The 19741-nt window shown below is 43.9% G+C and overlaps 1 pseudogene; it reads left to right on the top strand.

Moving 5' to 3' along the window:
* LOC119354235 overlaps positions 1-19741 on the top strand; it is a 96353-nt pseudogene that overhangs the window by 7524 nt on the left and 69088 nt on the right.

Below are 19741 nucleotides of genomic sequence, written 5' to 3' on the forward strand. Positions count from 1 at the left end.
GACCTTGGGGGCAGGAGGATGATGACGACGGAGGAGGAGGGACGGAGGGAGTGCGACAACGGCGGCCATGGTGATGGAGGCTACAGAGGCAATGAGAGAGTGTGAGGAGGAGGAGGGGGAGGAGGAGGGAGGGACCTTTGGGGGGAGGAGGATGGCGACGGCGGCGACAGAGGCGATGAGAGAGTGTGAGGGGGAGAGTGAGAGGACGACGCACGTGGGCCAGTTTGGATAAAGGCCCTTAGTGGTAGCACTTGTCCGTAAAAGCGCTACTGCTAAAATCTATAGCAGTAGCGCTCTCTGTAAAAACGCGCTACTGCTAAAATCTATAGCAGTAGCACTCTCTTTTAAAGCACGCTACTGCTAACGCTAAGCATGTAAAAATTTGAAAAATACATTGGTCATCAATGATCTTTTTGTGTAGAATCTAAATTGTCAATAGGAATCTTCTCCGGTTTAAGAACCGGCGAAGATTCCTATTGCGGCCACAGATCCTACACATAGAGTTCAGTAAAGACCAAGTGGTTGTGATGGTTTGAGAAGCACCATATTTAAGGTGGTAAAAATTCTATTCGCGGAGTGAGGTGGGACTAAACTTTGGTCTTATTAGGAGGGGACTGAATTTATCAGTAGCCCTGGTCAGGGGAAAAGCGCTATTGCTAAGATCAATAGTAGTAGCACTTTATATGCATGAGCGCTACTAGTATCCCTAGCATACCTGGAACGCTCTGCCAGTTTTTGTAGTAGCGCGTTTTCTAGCTTCAGCGCTACTGCTATGCTCATATTAGCAGCGCTCGTACTGCCCAAGCACTACTGCTATTTAGCAGCAGCGCTTCTTTTGTAAAAGTGCTACTGGTGAGCTCCTATGTATAAGCATTTCCCTAGTAGTGGTATTGCAACACCCTACAGCGAGGACCCCTCACGTTTGCGCGAGACAGAGGGCACCGTATGACAGCACCATAAATAAAATATACAATCATACCAACCAAGATCACGATTAACCCATAGGACAAAACGGATCTACTCAAACATCATAGGATAACCATAGATTATTGGGAAATAATATATGGAGTTGAGCACCATATTTAAGTAGAGATCACAACACGGAGAAGAGGTGTTACACCGCTTCATAGAGGGGGAGAAAGTTGGTGTTGACGGTAGCAAGATTATTGATGTAGATCACCGTCATGATCCTTGCCCCGGCGTCACTTCGGCACCACCGGGAGAGAGGGGAGAGAGCCCCCTCCTTATTCTTCCTTGGCCTCCTCCCTAGATGGGAGGAGAGTTCCCCCTCTGGTCCATGGTCTCCATGGTGGCGGAGGGGCGGGAGCCTCTTCGAGATTTGATCTCCCTCTCTGTTCTCTTCTGTTTCGCGTTCCCTAGATCTGGCCCTTCACGGTTTCTTAAATTCCCAGAGATCTATAACTCCGATTGCGCTGAAATTTTTACATGATTTTTTCCATAAATTATCTTTCTTGCACCAGAAGAAGGGCACCAACATACCTTCAAGGAGCGCACGAGATACTTGGGCGCGCCTGGCACCCCCAGGCACGCCATGGTGGGTTGTGTCCACTGTGGGCCCCTGTTTGCGTTCATTCCACCTCCCAAAAATCATATATATTCCAAAGTAATTCTCCGTAAATTTTTGACGCGTTTGGACTTCGTTTGATATGGATTTTCTGCGAAACAAAAAACATGCAACAAACAGGAACTGGCACTGGGCACTGGATCGATAGGTTAGTCCAATAAATCATATAAATTATTGCCAAAAATATGTAAAAGTTGTATAATAATGGCATGAAACAATCAAAAATTACAGATATGACAGAAATGTAACACCATCCCCAAGCTTAATTCCTGCTCGTCCTCAAGCAGGTAAATGATAAAAAGAGAATTTTTGATGTGGAATGCTACCTAGCATAAACTTGATCATATATCTAATCATGGCGTGAATATTACGACACGAGTGATTCAAAGCAATGGTCTATAACTTGATATAAAGACATTAATACTCAGGCATCCCAACAAACAATCATGTCTTTCAAAATATCAACGCTAAGGAAAGCTATCCCTACAAAATCATATAGTCTTGTCATGCTCTATCTTCTTGACACAACGTATTTATCATGCACAATCCCGATGACAAGCCGAGCAATTGGTTCATACTTTTTAACGCGCTTCAGCTTTTTCAACCCTCACACAATACATGAGCGCAAGCCATGGATATAGCACTATGGGTGGAATAGAGTATTATGATAGGGGTAAATATAGAGAAGACAAAAAAGTAAGAAAGTCTCACATCGACGTGGCTAACCAACGAGCAATGGTGATGCCCATCAATCGATATCAAAGCAAGGAGTAGGGATTGCCATGCAACAAATGCACTAAGAGCTATAAGTGTATGAAAGCTTAATATGAAACTAAGTGGGTGTGCATCTAATCCTATAATGAAAAATTCCCACTAGTATATGAAAGTGACAACATAGGAGACTCTCCATATGAAAAACATGGTGCTACTTCCCTAAAAAAACATGGTGCTACTTTGAAGCACAAGTGTGGAACTTTGCATGACCCTTCTCTCTTTATTTCATTTTTCATTTTTTTTATTTTTTCTTTCTTTTCCTTTTTTCCTTTTTTTCTTATATATATTTTTCTCTCGTTGTCCGGAGTCTCACCCCGACTTGTGGGGGTATCATAGTCTCCATCATCCTTTCCTCACTAGGGCAATGCTCTAAAAATTATTAATAATGATCGTCATACTTCTATTTACTTATAACTCAATATTACAACTCGATACCCATAACAAAACTATGACTCTATATGAATGCCTCTGGCAATGTACCAGGATGTGCAATGATCTAGCATAACAACGATATCAAAAAACGAACAAGCTATGGAAGTATCATGCTAGCTATCTTACGATCATGCAAAGCAATATGACGGTGAATGCTCAGGTCATCAAAATGGAAGTGGTGGAAGTTGCATGGCAATATATCTCGGAATGGCTATGGAAAGGCCATAATAGGTAGGTATGGTGGCTGTTTTGAGGAAGATATAATAAGGCTTATGTGTGATAGAGCGTATCATATCACGGGGTTTGGATGCACCTGCGAAGTTTGCACTGACTCTCGAGGTGAGAAAGGGCAATGCACGATACCGTAGAGGCTAGCAAATTGTGGAGGGTAAGAGTGTGTATAATCCATGGACTCACATTAGTCATAAAGAAGTCATATACTTATTGCAAAAGTTTATTAGCCCTCGAAGCAAAGTACTACTACGCATGCCCCTAGGGCGATAGATTGGTAGGAAAAGACCATCGTTCGTCCCCGACCGCCACTCATAAGGAAGACAATCAATAATAAATCATGCTCCAACTTCATAGCATAACGAGAGACTATACGTGCATGCTTCAGGAATCACAAACCTTAACACCAATATTCTTACTAACCACAACTGTTTACTAGTACCTCCCACATATTCCATCTCTATACACTACTAGGGAAAAGGCTAGCAGCAACACGGGTTCTAGGTATATCAGTAGCGCGGGGACTGGCGCTACCAATAAGGCGCTACAGCTAACCCGTAGAAGTAGCGCGTGCACACCCGCGCTATTGCTATACAAGTGTAGCAGCAGTGTGCTTCGTGGAAGCTCTCTACTGCTAATAGCTCTAGCGTGCTTTGCCTGGACGCGCTACTACTACTGTTGCGCTGCTGCTAACTTTTCTCCACTCGTTACTGCTAATTTTAGTAGTTTTTGTTTTTTTCCTGCATATTTGTTTTGTATTTGAACAGGCTTTATACAAGAATATTTAGCAGATACAAATGTCATCATGATACACATACAAATGGCTGCGAGACCACAAATGTAATCATAGCATATACATACAAATAGTCTCATCATAATCATCATCCAACACAAAGTGGTATCTTGTCATCATCTCGAAAATAGCGATACATGCAAGTCTCGAATACTTGCAACTACAATGTCATCCATCTAAACAATGGTATACGCGAGAAGAGCTATCACTATGAGTGAGAGCGGAACTATGAAGTACATGAGGAGGCGGTTACGAGTCCTCCCTCGCGCTAGCGTGAACCTCAAGTAACTAGCTTCAGCTTCTTGTCTGGTTTTGAAGCCTTTATGGCTAGCGCCCGAGACCCCGTTCACTTGCACCTGACACTCAGGCAACTCGTTGTACACCCCCGGAACCTTCCCTTCGTACACGACATAGCACCGCCATCTCGCCATCAAGAAACTAGGTACCTGTTAAAATGCATGTTCATCAAGAGGATGTACAATCATATGCAACAAAATATATTAGAGTAACACGAAAAAGAAAGGGTAATTAGCAACTAGCTGCAACATACAGTACGCAAACTAATTAACTAGAGGTACGTGGGTCATCGTACCCAAACAAACAAAGTAGCGTTACGCAAGTTCGGCAGGGACCATGGACATCACAAAGTTTCATCGCTACAGAAAGTATACAAGTTCAACCGACACATATCATCATCATCGGCATCGTAAATCACTAGAAGTTCCATCCTTCCATATCATCGAGGATGGACACTAGCTTCTTGAACGGCGTGAGGTCTTTACGTTGAATGCCTATGCGAGTTCGGACGTCAGCTCACGATATAGGGTCGTGGTGGAACATCCCCTTCTCATCGACGACTTCTTTCATGATGATCGTCGCAATGTCCCTTTGGATGCGAAAGAAGTTATCTCTAAGTTTATAATCCGCCTCTCCATGAGATTCTAGCCACTTGTGGATATGTTCATCATTTATGCTTGTCATGCGAAGCTTTTGATGATCCGTGTTGAACTCAATCATGAGATGGAGGATGTAGAATCCATCCTTATTGCTTGGTTTCGGGACATGGATGGAGCAGAAGTTAGTTTTATGCGCGAAACCCATCTTATTGTTCCTTTGTTTCCTGATCTGCATGTGGCCACCTCTAATGCTGAAGCCTTGGAGAGCATCATCTAGAATATTCATTATGTGGGTGTAGTCCTTCTTCTCGTAGTCTCTAGAAGGGTCGAAATACACGGCGTGGGAGACTCACGGGTAAAGAACGATAAGGACGGCGCGCCCGTTGCTGCGGGGAAAAGACACCTCAAATTATTCTCCATATGAGCGAGAAGGAATGATTGAAATGTACAAAAGGGTTGTCTGGAACTGACTTACTTTGGATGATAAGGCAGGATGACAATTTCCTGGTCCTTATTCTGTACCATGAAGTTTTGGAGGTAGTCCCTAGCAGTTTCACGCTCAAAGTTGCCAAGACTCAAGAAAGACCCGTGCATGTAGTACGGATCCGCCACACAGATTTGCGAGACTTCTTCTCTCTTCATGACGGAGCTCATATGTAGCGCAAAAAGGCGGACGATTGTAAAATCGAGCTGCCTTGTCAGAAACATCTCAAAGATATGGTCAAACCGCAGGAAGAACACCTTCGCGGGTCGTGTGTCGACGTAGCACTTCCCCTCAGGCACACGAGCCGCGTATGTCGGATATCCTGGATCTTTCTAGGCTAGTAAGCTTTTCTCAGTCGACAGCACATGGTCGTGCAGTCTCCTGAGATCCCCTGATAGTGCCTCCAGCGGTTTCGACGGTAGCATCGGCTCGCCCGTGAGATGGAACATGGCCGCACCTTTCACGGGTACACGCTCTTCAGAATCCATCATCTGGCTGCTATGTGCTCTGGCTTGTTTGGAGGCAGCTATCTTCCCTGATCTCTTCCTGTCCTTTTTCTTGGGCACACCTTCCAGACCCTTCCTTAACCCCTGCCCTAGTGTTCCCGGGCTAAGCACTATATGACCCTCGGCTAGTTGAGCCTGTGTTGAGGCGGCATCTTCAGGCGTGTCCTATGAGGATTTCATGAAGAGAGACTTTTTGCAATCCCTGCTATGACCTTCCTGCCCGGGCAGATCATCCATATCCTCATTAGCATGCTGATAGCCCGATTCATCATATGGTTGACTCATCATATCTATGTCACAGTCATACGCATTTGTATTGAGGAAACTCATTGGGCCGACCTCCGTCTCATCATCCATTCTATGTTCTACAGGACCGATTACATCAGCCAGTACCATTGCACCCCCTTCATCACGTCGTCCACCGCTCTCACCCAGCACTACAGGAGCTGGTTATTGCGTAGGCGGGGTGGTGGTCTTCGCACATGGGTGTTGATGTGTGGTTATTGGTGTGCTCTCGGTCGGCTCCAAACGAATAAGATTCTTCGGCCATAGCAGCACCCAACCCTTGCAGTTTCCAATCCGCGGCGGGGTCTCGTCGTCCTGTCCCACAGGCTTTACTGGAGGAGGCAAATGCTCGTGCCCTGATTTCACACTGGACAAGTTAACTCTTAAGTGCCTAGTGGGGATCGGGTGGTTGTGGAACGTGGGTTGCAACGGTTTCATTATCATCCCCTTTTCCACGTCCACCTTTTGGCCTTTGATCAAGTAGAGTATGGTGCACGGGGTTTCTTCGGCCTGCAAACACATGTCTGTGGTGTAAAACATCTGAAAGGCAACGAAAATGGAATATTCTATGTTGGTGTGACATGTAATTACCGTGATGGCGTCGAGCTCAGCCAAAGACGAAGGCACACCTAGCACGCCAGAGACTGAGGACGGGCTGCTATGAGCGGGAGCAACTGCGAGAGGAGGCCCGATTGCGTGATCAAGTGATGGTGCAGTGGTGTTGTTGTTCATGGAGTTGCTCCCGACGAAACTGGGCAATGGGAAATCATGTACCGGCTTGTCTGGATTTTCCTTGGTCCAGTTGATGATAGCTGGAACCAAGTTAGTAGCGAAATCATTTCTGTAGGCAGTTACAACTGCATTGATTGCCTGCAGTAGCAACTCATTTTTCTCCTCGGCTGTTTTTTTCGTGTCCTCAGCTGCTTTTTTCTCGACCGCAAGCTTCACCTTCTCATCGATGTCAGCTTGACTAAACTTCTTTTTCTGCTTCTTGGCCTCCGGGCCCTTGTTGTAAAACACCTTCCACGTGGCGCCGTCTCCAGCGACGTGCACACGACCATATTGCGGCCACTGGCCCAAAGGGAGTCCCTTAAGTTCGCTCAAGGCCCGGTTGAGAGGGGTGTCCCACTTGGGCCTCATCGGAGAAGTAGGGCTTTCGGCTGCAAGCTGGTGTTGCTTCTCCTGCAGAAGGAGCGTGAACCGTTTAGGAATGTGTAGTCGACTACATCTGGAGCTAAATGTAAGGTGGTAAAAGAATAATTACCAGTAGTCTAATCAATTTCCTCGTGATCTGGTTCGTGTAAAAAACCTTCTTTTCCTTGTCCCACATGTAGCGGGCCCTAATGAAGTCATGCTCCAAGGGGTTGGTGAACTTCACGAAGGGGTCTGGGATACCCGCGGCTTCATGTTTCGCGTCCTCCTTATCCCATATGGTCCTTTTACCGAGATAGCCACGGCTTCCGAGGCGATGCTTCCCCGTGTTCCTTTGCTGAAGGCTCTTGAATTTCGCAGCCTTAGACTTGGCTGCCTCGGTAGCGCAAGTGTCCTTGAACTTTTTGAACTCCTCTACCGTATGTTGGATTTTCCTCCAGAATCTTGGACAGGGGTTCCTCAGCCTCAATAGCTCATTTCACCCTCCCTTTCCAGGAGGCCAAATCATTGCTGAACGTGCCCATGGCATGATTGTTAATCTTTTTCATCTTTGGATCATCCCACGGTTCTTCTATGTTATCATCCCGGTCGGGGAACTTGAATCTCTTGTGCAACTTCGTCAGGAGCAACTGCGTCAAATGTTCTTTACTCCTTAAGTCATCATCGTTGATGCTCGCGCATTTTCGTAGGATGCATCCTACTTGGTTCCCATAGCACTTGCGAGGTTCTTCCGGCTCTAATGGCTCAAACTTGCCAGGTGCCATCTTTGTGATCACCAGTCGTCCAATCCCTAGTTTGTCAGGTTTTCGTATCCTCTGCTTCTTCTGCTTCTTCTTTTCGGTAGCGGCATCAGTGTCGGTATCTTCCGCGCCGGTACCTTCCCCGCAGGTCTCGGCACCGCCATCGGTCTCGGCGCTGCCATCGATGTCGGCGCCGTCGGTGTCGATGTCGGCGTTAGTACCACCATCGAGGCCGACCTGCAAACCTTGACTTTGCATTTTCTTAGCAGTCAAATAGTCGAGGTACTCTTGTTCACCCTCATAATCCATATCATCTGCATCTTGGTCAGAAGGCCCAGTTTCTTTGTTGTTCGACATGTTTCCTATGATTAAGTCTCCTCGTTTAATTCTAAAACTATGAAAAAAATGAGAAATGACATAAAAATAAATCTATGTTTGCTGGAATGTCGTTTCTGAGCACTCGATATGCCTACTATCTAGCACAAATCATGCCAAAATTCATGGAAAATTTCGACATGACCTTTGCTAAAAAATGGACATATCGAGCGCCTGAAATTCACCAGAACGGAAATGAATCAACATTCCGGCGTAACATAGGCCACTCGGATCATTTACCCTGCACATAATCATCATGTCCAAATGACATGTCCAAATTTCCAAATATGACATGTCCAAAACATCACATGTCTACGTATATAACCTAATTAACCATCTGCCGTAACTAAATTAACCAAAAAACCTAGCTACCAGAGAGAGGAGGAGAGGTGGGGGCTTACAGAGGGTGCAGGCCCGACGACGACCGAGGTTGGGAGGGGTCGGGGTCGGGGTCGAGAGCCGGGGTCGGGGTCGGGGCCGTGGGCGAGCGTCGGGTCAGGGTCGGGGGCCGTGGGCGAGCGCCGGGGTCGAGGTCGGGGGCCGGAGCTGGCGTCGGGGTCAGGGGCAAGAGCGGAGGCGCGCCGAGGGCTCCGGCGGCGCGACGGGGGAAGAGAGAGTGTGGGGATTTGGGGGAAAAGAGGCGGGATGAAGAGAGGAGTGGGGATTTTCGGGGTTAACTGGGCATAGTAGTAGCGCGTTTAGGCAAAACACGCTATAGCTACTCGAGGTAGCTATATCGGTTTTGTGTAGAAACCGCTACTGCTACCATGACTAGTTGTAGCTCTTTTCTGAAAAATGTGCTACTGCTATAACCAGTAACAATTTTCCCGTTTGTTTTCCTTTATTTTCTCTCACTTTTTTTCCAAGAGCAGTTAACTAAGTGTGTATACAAAATAGGAACATATATATTACATCATTTGACCGATAACATACGGTTCCTCAGCATTGACTTTTTCGTTTTTGAGTCAGCTTCTTTCCCTTCTTGTTCATTGAAGAATAATTGAGCCCTTCATTGTGACTTTGCCTTTTCCATGGAGTACGATCTTTCTTAGGTAATGTAGTATTGATTCTTCTCTTGATGTATACATCATCATCATCATCACCTTCCCTCATTGGGTTGCTGTACTGATCATAGTCTTCCTCGTTGGCAACTCCATCCATTCCAATGATGTTCCTTTTGCCTCTTGTCACGACAACACGGCTAGGATTGCGTGGGTCGGTTATGAAGAAGCATTGTGTCACGTGCTTAGCCCATGGCTCATTTTTTGGGATAGCGTTCACGGTAGCGCTCTTGGTGTCGGGTATAGTCATGGTAGTGAAATTCTGGTTTTCTCTTTTGACATTCTTAGCCCATCTGGCATGGAACATCGTCGTCTTGTGCAGTCCAGAGTAGTCAAGCTCCCAGATCTCCTCGACCCTTCTGTAAAATCTTTCAGTTGCGCCGTTGTCGCTGCCGATCATGCATTCCATCGTCACCCCTAAGTTCTAATCATCACTGTCCATATCTTTGGCCTCCGTGTAGAACATGTATCCGTTGATATCGTATGCCTGATAGGTTAGGAGGCTGGGCGAGGGGCCATCTGCTAAGGCGTATATGAGCAATCTGTCCTTAGAGCCCTCCTCTGGGGGATTAGCAATAATATGCTCTTTAACCAATGCAGGAAAGTGGAGTTGTGCTCTCTAGTAACTTCGGCGTCCGTCCTGCATACCCCCCGGTCACGATACTTCTTTGCGATAATTTCTTTGTGCAGTGCCACGAAAGGATCTACCTCGTCTAGGTGTTGTAGCACTACCAAGTTTGCTATGTCAAAGTCGCAGTGTCGATCTGAGTATGCCACGTGCAGTTCCCTGCGACCGTTGGAGTGACCTTCTCCTTCGAGCCTCCCATCGCGCTTGTTAACGGGCAAACCAACACTAACATCAGGCGGCTGGTCTGCGCCATATAGAAAATTCTCGCAGAAAGAGATGCAGTCTTGTGTCAGATAACCCTGGACGATGCTTCCATCTGGACAGGACATGTTATGAATGAATCCTTTGATGATCCCATTCATCCTCTCAAACGGCATCATGTTGTGCAGAAATGACGGCCCAAAGTCTATTATGTCGTCCACAATATGGACACATAGATGCACCATCACGTCAAAGAATGCGGGAGGGAAGTACATCTCAAGCTCATTCAGTATGACAACGATCTCTTCATGTAGCCTTCGGAGCTGCTTCAGACCGATCGACTTTCGAGAGATGACGTTGAAAAAGTTGCAGAGACCAATAAGTGTGTCACGGACATGCTTGTCCATTATCCCTCTAAGGGCAACAGGTAGTATCTGTGTCATCATCACATGACAGTCATGGGACTTCATCCCGCTGAACCTTTTCTTGTCCGTGTCTAGATATCTGCTTATCTTGCCACAGTAACCGGAACTAACATTGACTCTGGTAAGGCACTTAAAGAATTGATCGATCTCAGCCTGACTTAAGGTGAAGCAAGAAGGGGGGCAATAATCCTCTTTCTTTATTTTCTTGCCCTTCTTGTCCCGCGCCTCTGTCTCCGTCTCTGTCTCGTCTGACTGTTTACGGGGCGGCATGTGCAGATCTTCCCTGATTTTCAAATCTTGCAAGTATTTTCTTGCCTTCGGCCCATCCTTGGTCTTATCCGGCATGTTCATCAGTGTCGCGAGCAAACTCTCAAGGACATTCTTATAGATGTGCATTTGATCAAGGCAATGAGTTGTATCGAGTTTGTGCCAGTACTCCAAGTCCCAGAGCACATACCTCATTTTCCATACCTTCAGCAGTGGCTCCGGCGCCTTTTTCATCGTCTTTCCTGGCGCGGGGCACTCCTTCCAGTTTTTCATAAGCTCATCGATTTTGGCACCGCTCCGCTTACATGGAGATCCTCGGTGCTTACCATGACCATTGAATAGATCTCCACGGTTTCTCCACGGGTCTTCATGTTCGAGCCATCTTCGATGCCCCATGTACATGATTTTCCCAGACCCGCCATCTTTCCTTGACATTAGCTACTAAGACATCGTATCATCCATCCACCGCGTGCATCTGCAATATCCATGGCACACCTGGCCTGCAACATATCCGTAACCGAGATAATCGCGCACCGTCATGATCAGCGTGGCTCTCATGTAGAAATACTCGCCTTTGCTGGCATCCCATGTCTTGGCCGGTGTTTTCCATAAAGTGTCTAACTCCTCTTGAAGTAGCCCCGGATACAAATTAATATTATTTCCTGGTTGTTTCGGCCCTTGAATAAGCATGCTCATGTGAATGTACTTCGCCTTCATGCACAACCAGGGGGGAGGTTGTACACCCATACAAACACGGGCCATGTGCTATGGTTGGTGCTTTGGTTGCCAAACGGATTCATGCCATCGGTACACGCGCCAAGCACAATGTTCCTTGCATCACATTCAAAATAGCTATAGAAGCTGTTCAGCGCTCTCCACTGGCTCCCATCCTTGACGTGTCTCAGCTTCAGATCATCTCCATCGTCGGGCTTCTTCCTCTCCGCGTGCCAGTGCAATAGCTTTGCTTCCTTCGGATCTACGAAATACTGCTGGAGACGGGGAGTGATCAGTAAGTACCATACAACTTTCTGGGGACATTTCTTCCCAGCCTTCTTGTATCGAGAAGCATTGCACACCGGACAACTTGTTTTTTCCGCGTGCTCCTTCCGATAAATTATGCAATCGTTGATGCATGCATGGTATCTAACATGCGGCAGATCAAAAGGGCACACGATCTTCTTGGCCTCATCAACACTAGTAGGACATAGATTCCCCGTGGGAAGAACATCCTTTAGGTACTTCAGATGCTCATCGAGGCTAGTGCCGGTCCATTTGTTTTTAGCCTTCGTCTTGAGGAGTTGGAGCGTGAAACTCAAGTGGGTCACCTCAGGATTGCAACCATCATACAATGGAGTGTTTGAGTATACCACCAGTTGCTCCAGCTTATCCTCCTCTCTAGAAGCAGCTCTCTCAGTACTCGTCTCCTTGCGAAGCAGTGCTTGAACATGAGGGTCCCACACGATTGAACTCTGCTGCGTGGAGTCCACATTCTCTCCGCCGCCATGTCTAGCCCCTTCTACTCCGCCATGTCCGGCCCCTTCTCCTCCGCCATGTCCGGCCTCTTCACCGCCGCCATTATCGATCATCTCTTCGTCTTGCCCCGTGTCGTCATTGCGTGCCCCGTCGGCGTCCTCAACATCGTCATCCTCATCTTCAATTATCCACCGAGTATAGCCATCCATGAAAACAGTCATGAGCAGGTGCTCTTCGACACGACCATCATCATAGGGTCGAGCCAAACTATTCCTTTGCATTTTCGACACGGACATAGAACCTCTGTCCGGTTGCTTTCTTTCATGTCCTGCACCGCCGACTGCAACCACCTGTCCACCATCGTTCCACTAACCATCATGAACGTTTGCACGGTAATAATAAGCAAATTGATTATAAAAATGCGTGCATGCATCAAAGTCATACAAAAATTCGGCATGACCTTCCCTAAAAATAGGACATATGTAGATTTAGAGAGTTTGCCCAGAATTCGCAGAAACGGAAATAAATCGACATTTCGGCAAAACATAGGCAACTCAAAAGCATAATTTGGCGTCAACACATGCCACACACACAATTTCCATCATATTGCCCAATTATCATATCACACACACATACACATATTTCCATTTTGCAAAAGGATGAAATTTTAATCACCTCTATCTCGAGATCGAGCACACGGTGGAGATTATGATGTACGGAGATCAAAAGTGCACAAAGCTCTTCTTGACAAAGAAAGATCTAGTTAGGGGGCAAATAGGTCACTTAACTAAATGCTACATCTACCTAGCTAGCTAATTTGGGAGGAGACAACTTCAACTAGTGGAGGGGAAAGGAAAAAGAGAAAGGAGATGCATTAATGGAGGTGGTGTAGTTAGCTAGGAGTAATGAAGAGAGAGAAAGGTACGTAGAAGAGGGAGAGTAATGGGGGGAGAAGTATTGAGGAAGAAGAAGAGTGAGAGATGGAGGATGTGGGAGGTAGGGGAAAGGGAGGAGAGGAGATGGGGAGAGGGGAGGTGGAAAAAGGTGGTGGGTCATGCGTCGTAGCAGTAGCGCGGGTGGAAAAATGCACTGCTGCTAAGAGCGTAGCAGCAGCACGCTTTCCCACCACACGCTACTGCTAAACGAGCCAACTGTGTGGACAATTTCAAAATTAGCAGCAGCGACGTGACTAAAAAGCGCGCTACTACTATTGCATTAGCAGTAGCGCGCTACTACTATTGCATTAGCAGTAGTGTGCTTCGCGACACTGCGCTGCTGGTAAACTTAGGTCGTTGTGTTCTGTCGGTGGATTTTTGTAGCAGCGCGGTTTAGACATCACGCCTGACTGCTAAATTTACATCAATAGCGCGCTTTTCCTAACCTCGTTGCTGCTAATTAGCAGCAACGCCTCTTTTTGTGCTGCACTGCTACTAAGATTCTGTCTATAAGGTTTTCCCTAGTAGTGATATCACAAAACTATTGCAAGGAATCAAACATATCATATTCAGTGATCCACAAGTTTTATGTAGGATTTTATGACTAACCATGCAATTGACCAATTCCTTTTGACTCTCTAAATAGATATAAGTGAAGCATGAGGGTTTAATTCTTTCTAAAAAATATCATGCTCTAACAAATATAAGTGAAGCAAAAGAGCATTCTACAAACAACGGTTTTCTTTGTGAAGAGAAACAGGCAATCCAAACTTCAAATGATATAAGTGAAGCACATGAAGCATTCAATAAAGTGATACGTCCATTTTGCATCATGCTTTTATATCGATATTTATTGCATTATGGACTATTAGTTCACTTTATGTCACAATACTTATGGCTATTCTCTCTTATTTTACAAGATTTACATAAGGAGGGAGAATGCCGGCAGCTGGAATTTTGGGCTGGAAAATGAGCAAATATTAGAGACCTATTCTGCGCAACTCCAAAAGTCCTGAAACTCCACGGAACATCTTAAAATAAATAAAGAAAAATCCTCGCCAAAGATGAAGGCTAGGGGGCCCACATCCTGCTCACAAGGGTGGGGGCGCCCCCGCTGGGGCGCGCCCCCTACCTCGTGGGCCCCCTGGTGGCTCTCCAACGTCCAACTTCTCCTATATGAAGTCTTTCGATGAGAAAAAAATTGGAAGGAACTTTTTGGGACGAGACTCCGCCTCCACGAAGCGGAACCTTGGCGGATCTAATCTAGAGCTCCGGCAGAGCTGTTCTGCCGGGGATACTTCCCTCCGGGAGGGGGAAATCATCACCATCGTCATCACCAACGCTCCTCTCATCGGGAGAGGGCAATCTCCATCAACATCTTCACCAGCACCATCTCACCTCCAAACCCTAGTTCATCTCTTGTATCCAATTCTTGTCTCAAAGTCCGGGATTGGTGCTAGTAGGTTGCTAGTAGTGTTGATTACTCCTTGTAGTTGATGCTAGTTGGTTTATTTGGTGGAAGATCATATGTTCAGATCCTATATGTATATTATTACCCCTCTGATTATGAACATGAATATGCTTTGTGAGTAATTACGTTTGTTCCTGAGGACAAGGGAGAAGTCTTGCTATTAGTAGTCATGTGAATTTGGTATTCGTTTGATATTTTGATAAGATGTATGTTGTCTAGCCTCTAGTGGTGTTATGTGAACGTCGACTACATAACACTTCACCATTATTTGGGCCTAGAGGAAGGCATTGGGAAGTAATAAGTAGATGATGGGTTGCTAGAGTGACAGAAGCTTAAACCCTAGTTTATGCGTTGCTTCGTAAGGGGCTGATTTGGATCCACATGTTTCATGATATGGTTAGGTTTACCTTAATACTTTTGTTGTAGTTGCGGATGCTTGCAATAGAGGTTAATCATAAGTGGGATGCTTGTTCGAGTAAGAACAGCACCCAAGCACCGGTCCACCCACATATCAAATTATCAAAGTATCGAACGCGAATCATATGAACGTGATGAAAACTAGCTTGACGATATTCCCATGTGTCCTCGGGAGCGCTTTTCCTATTATAAGAGTTTGTTCTGTCTTGTCCTTTGCTACAAAAAGGATTGGGCCACCTTGCTGCACTTTATTTACTTTTGTTACTTGTTGCTCGTTACAATTTATCTTATCACAGAACTATCTGTTAGCACTTATTTCAGTACTTGCAGAGAATACCTTGCTGAAAACCGCTTATCATTTCCTTCTGCTCCTTGTTGGGTTCGACACTCTTACTTATCGAAAGGACTACGATAGATCCCCTATACTTGTGTGTCATCAAGACTCTTTTCTGGCGCTGTTGCCGGGGAGTGTAGCGCCTTTGGTAGGTGGAATTTGGTAAGGAAAAATTTATATAGTGTGCTAAAATTTACTGTCAATTGTTACTATGGAAAGTAATTCTCTGAGGGGCTTGTTGGGGATATCTTCACCCCGTCCTGTAGAGAAAAGAGTGGCTCCTCAACCTACTGAACCTATTGAAAATGAAACTCCTTTTGAATTTCCTTCGGGTATGATGGAAAAACTGCTAGCTAATCCTTTTACAGGAGATGGAACAAAGCATCCTGATGATCACTTAATATATGTGGATGAAGTCTGTGGATTATTTAAGCTTGCAGGTATACCCGATGATGTTGCTAAGAAGAAGGTCTTCCCTTTATCTTTGAAGGGAGACGCATTGATATGGTATAGGCTATGTGATGATATGAGATCATGGAACTATAAAAGATTGAAATTGGAATTTCATCAAAAGTATTTCTGGACTCGCGAAGGAGAAAGCATCACTCAAGCTTGGGGGAGGCTTAAATCAATGTTATATTCATGCCCCAATCATGAGCTCTCGAGAGAAATAATTATGCAAAGTTTTTATGCTCGGCTTTCTCATAATAATCAAACCATGCTCGATACTTCTTGTGCTGGCTCTTTTATGATGAAGACCACTAAATTCAGATGGAATTTATTGGATAGAATTAAACGCAACTCTGAATATTGGGACCTCGACGAAGGTAAGGAGTTAGGTATGACACCTAAGTTTGATTGTGTTAAATCTTTTATGGACACTGATATTTTCCGTAAGTTTAGCACTACATATGGACTTGACTCTGAGATAGTGGCTTCTTTTTGTGAATCTTTTGCTACTTATGTTGATCTCCCTAAGGAGAAGTGGTTTAAATATCATCCTCCCATAGAAGTAAAAGTAGCTGCACCTATTAAAGTTGAAGAAAAGACCGTCACTTATAATGATCCTATTGTTCCTACTTCTTATGTTGAGAAACCACCTTTCCCTGTTAGAATAAAGGATCATGCTAAAGCTTCAACTGTTGTTCGTAAAAGCAATATTAGAACTTATACACCTCGTGAGCAAGTTAAAGTAGAACCTAATATTGCTATTGTTAAAGATCTCTTGTCTGATAATATTGATGGGCATGTTATTTAGTTCGAAGGTGAAACTGCTAGAATTGCTAAACCTTGTGATAAAGATAAACATAGACCTGTGGTAGGCGTGCCTGTCATTTCTGTTAAAATAGGAGATCATTGTTATCATGGCTTATGTGATATGGGTGCGAGTGCTAGTGTTATACCGCATACTTTATACGAAGAAATTAAGAATGAAATTTCACCTGCTGAGTTAGAAGGTATTGATGTCACAATTAAACTTGCCAATAGAGATACTATTTCACCAATTGGAATTGTTAGAGATGTTGAAGTCTTGTGTGGGAAAACTAAATATCCTGCTGATTTTCTTATTCTTACTTCCCGCAAGATAGCTTTTGTCCCATTATATTTGGTAGACCCTTCTTGAACAATGTTAATGCTAGGATAGATTGCAAAAAGAATGTTGTTACTATTGTCTTGGATGATATGGTTCATGAGTTTAATTTCCCTAAATTTAGTAAACAACATCATGAGGAAGAATTACCTAGTAAGGATGAAATTATTGGTTTGCTTCTATTGCTGTACCTCCTAGTGATCCTTTAGAACACTATTTGCTAGACCATGAAAATGATATGTTCATGAATGAAAGAAGGGAAATAGATGAAGTATTCTTTAAACAGGAACCTATTCTGCAACACAATTTGCCTGTTGAAATTTTAGAGGATCCTCCTCCACCCAAGGGTGATCCCATGTTTGAGCTTAAACCATTGCCTGATAATCTTAAATATGCTTATCTTAATGAAAAGAAGATATATCCTATTATTATTAGTGCTAACCATTTAGAGCATGAAGAAGAAAGATTATTGAAAACTCTGAGAAAGCATCGTGCTGCTATTGGATATACTCTTGATGATCTTAAGGGCATTAGTCCCACTCTATGTCAACATAAAATAAATTTGGAAGTAGATGCCAAACCAGTTCGTGATCCTCAATGATGTTTGAATCCTAAAATGAAAGAAGTGGTAAGAAAAGAAATACTCAAGCTTCTGGAGGCAGGTATAATTTATCCCATTGCTGATAGTCAGTGGGTAAGTCATGTCCATTGTGTCCCTAAGAAGGGAGGTATTATTGTTGTTCCTAATGATAAAGATGAATTGATTCTGCAAAGAATTATCATAGGTTATAGGATGGTAATTGATTTCCGCAAATTAAATAAGGCTACTAAGAAAGATCATTACCCCTTACCTTTCATTGATCAAATGCTAGAAAGATTATGCAAACATACACACTATTGCTTTCTAGATGGTTATTCTGGTTTCTCTCAAATACATGTGTCGGCTAGAGATCAATCAAAGACTACTTTTACATGTCCTTTTGGTAATTTTGCTTAATTATAAGTATGCCTTTTGGTTTACGTAATGCACCTGCTACCTTTCAAAGATGCATGATGGCTATATTCTCTGACTTCTGTGAAAAGATTTGTGAGGTTTTCATGGATGATTTCTTCGTCTATGGTTCCTCTTTTGATGATTGCTTGAGCAATCTTAGTCGAGTTTTACAGAGATGTGAAGAAACTAATCTTGTCTTGAATTGGGAAAAGTGCCGCTTTATGGTTAATGAAGGTATTGTCGTGGGGCATAAAGTTTCTGAAAGAGGTATTGAAGTTGATAAAGCCAAGGTTGATGGTATTGAAAATATGTAGTGTCCCAAGGACATCATAGGTATAAGAAGTTTCCTTGGTCACGCCGGATTTTACAGGAGGTTCATTAAGGACTTCTCATAAATTTCTCGGCCTATGACTAATTTATTACAAAAAGATATACCATTCATCTTTGATGATGACTGTGTAGAAGCATTTGAAATACTTAAGAAAGCATTGATCTCTGCACCTATTGTTTAGCCACCTGATTGGAATTTACCTTTTGAAATTAGGTGTGATGCTAGTGATTATGCTGTGGGTGCTGTTATAGGGCAAAGAGTTGATAAGAAATTAAATGTTATTCAATATGCTAGTAAAACTCTAAACAATGCTCAGAGAAATTATGCCACTACTGAAAAATAATTTTTAGCAGTTGTATTTGCTTGTGATAAGTTTAGACCTTATATTGTTGATTCTAAAGTAACTATTCACACGGAATGCTGCTATTAAATATCCTATGGAAAAGAAAGATGCTAAACCTAGACTTATTAGATGGGTTCTCTTGCTACAAGAATTTGATTTGCATATTATTGATAGAAAGGGAGCTGAGAACCCCGTTGCAGACAACTTGTCTAGGTTAGAAAATATTCTTGATGACCCACTACCTATTGATGATAGCTTTCCTAATGAAAAATTAAATGTCATAAATGCTTCTCACACTGCTCCATGGTATGCTGATTATGCTAATTACATTGTTGCTAAGTTTATACCACCTAGTTTCACATACCAGCAAAAGAAAAAAGTTCTTCTATGATTTGAGACATTACTTTTGGGATGACCCACATCTTTATAAAGAAGGAGTAGATGGTGTTATTAGACGTTGTGTGCCTGAGCATGAACAGGAATAGATCCTATGCAAGTGTCACTCCGAGGCTTATGGATGACACCATGCTGGAGATAGAACTGCACACAAGGTATTGCAATCCGGTTTTTATTGGCCTACTCTCTTCAAGGATGCCCGTAAGTTTGTCTTATCTTGTGATGAATGTCAAAGAATTGGTAATATTAGTAGACGTCAAGAAATGCCTATGAATTATTCACTTGTTATTGAACCATTTGATGTTTGGGGCTTTGATTATATGGGGCCGTTTCCTTCCTCTAATGGATATACACATATTTTAGTTGCTGTTGATTACATTACTAAGTGGGTAGAAGCTATTCCAACTAGTAGTGCTGATCATAACACCTCTATTAAGATGCTTAAAGAAGTTATTTTTCCCAGGTTTGGAGTCCCTAGATATTTAATGACTGATGGTGGTTCACATTTCATTCATGGCGCTTTCCGTAAAATGCTTGCTAAGTATGATGTTAATCATAGAATTGCATCTCCTTATCACCCACATTCTAGTGGTCAAGTAGAATTGAGCAACAGAGAGCTTA

This window comes from Triticum dicoccoides, chromosome 1A (genome assembly GCF_002162155.2).
Source record: "Triticum dicoccoides isolate Atlit2015 ecotype Zavitan chromosome 1A, WEW_v2.0, whole genome shotgun sequence".
Classification (NCBI taxonomy): domain Eukaryota; kingdom Viridiplantae; phylum Streptophyta; class Magnoliopsida; order Poales; family Poaceae; genus Triticum; species Triticum dicoccoides.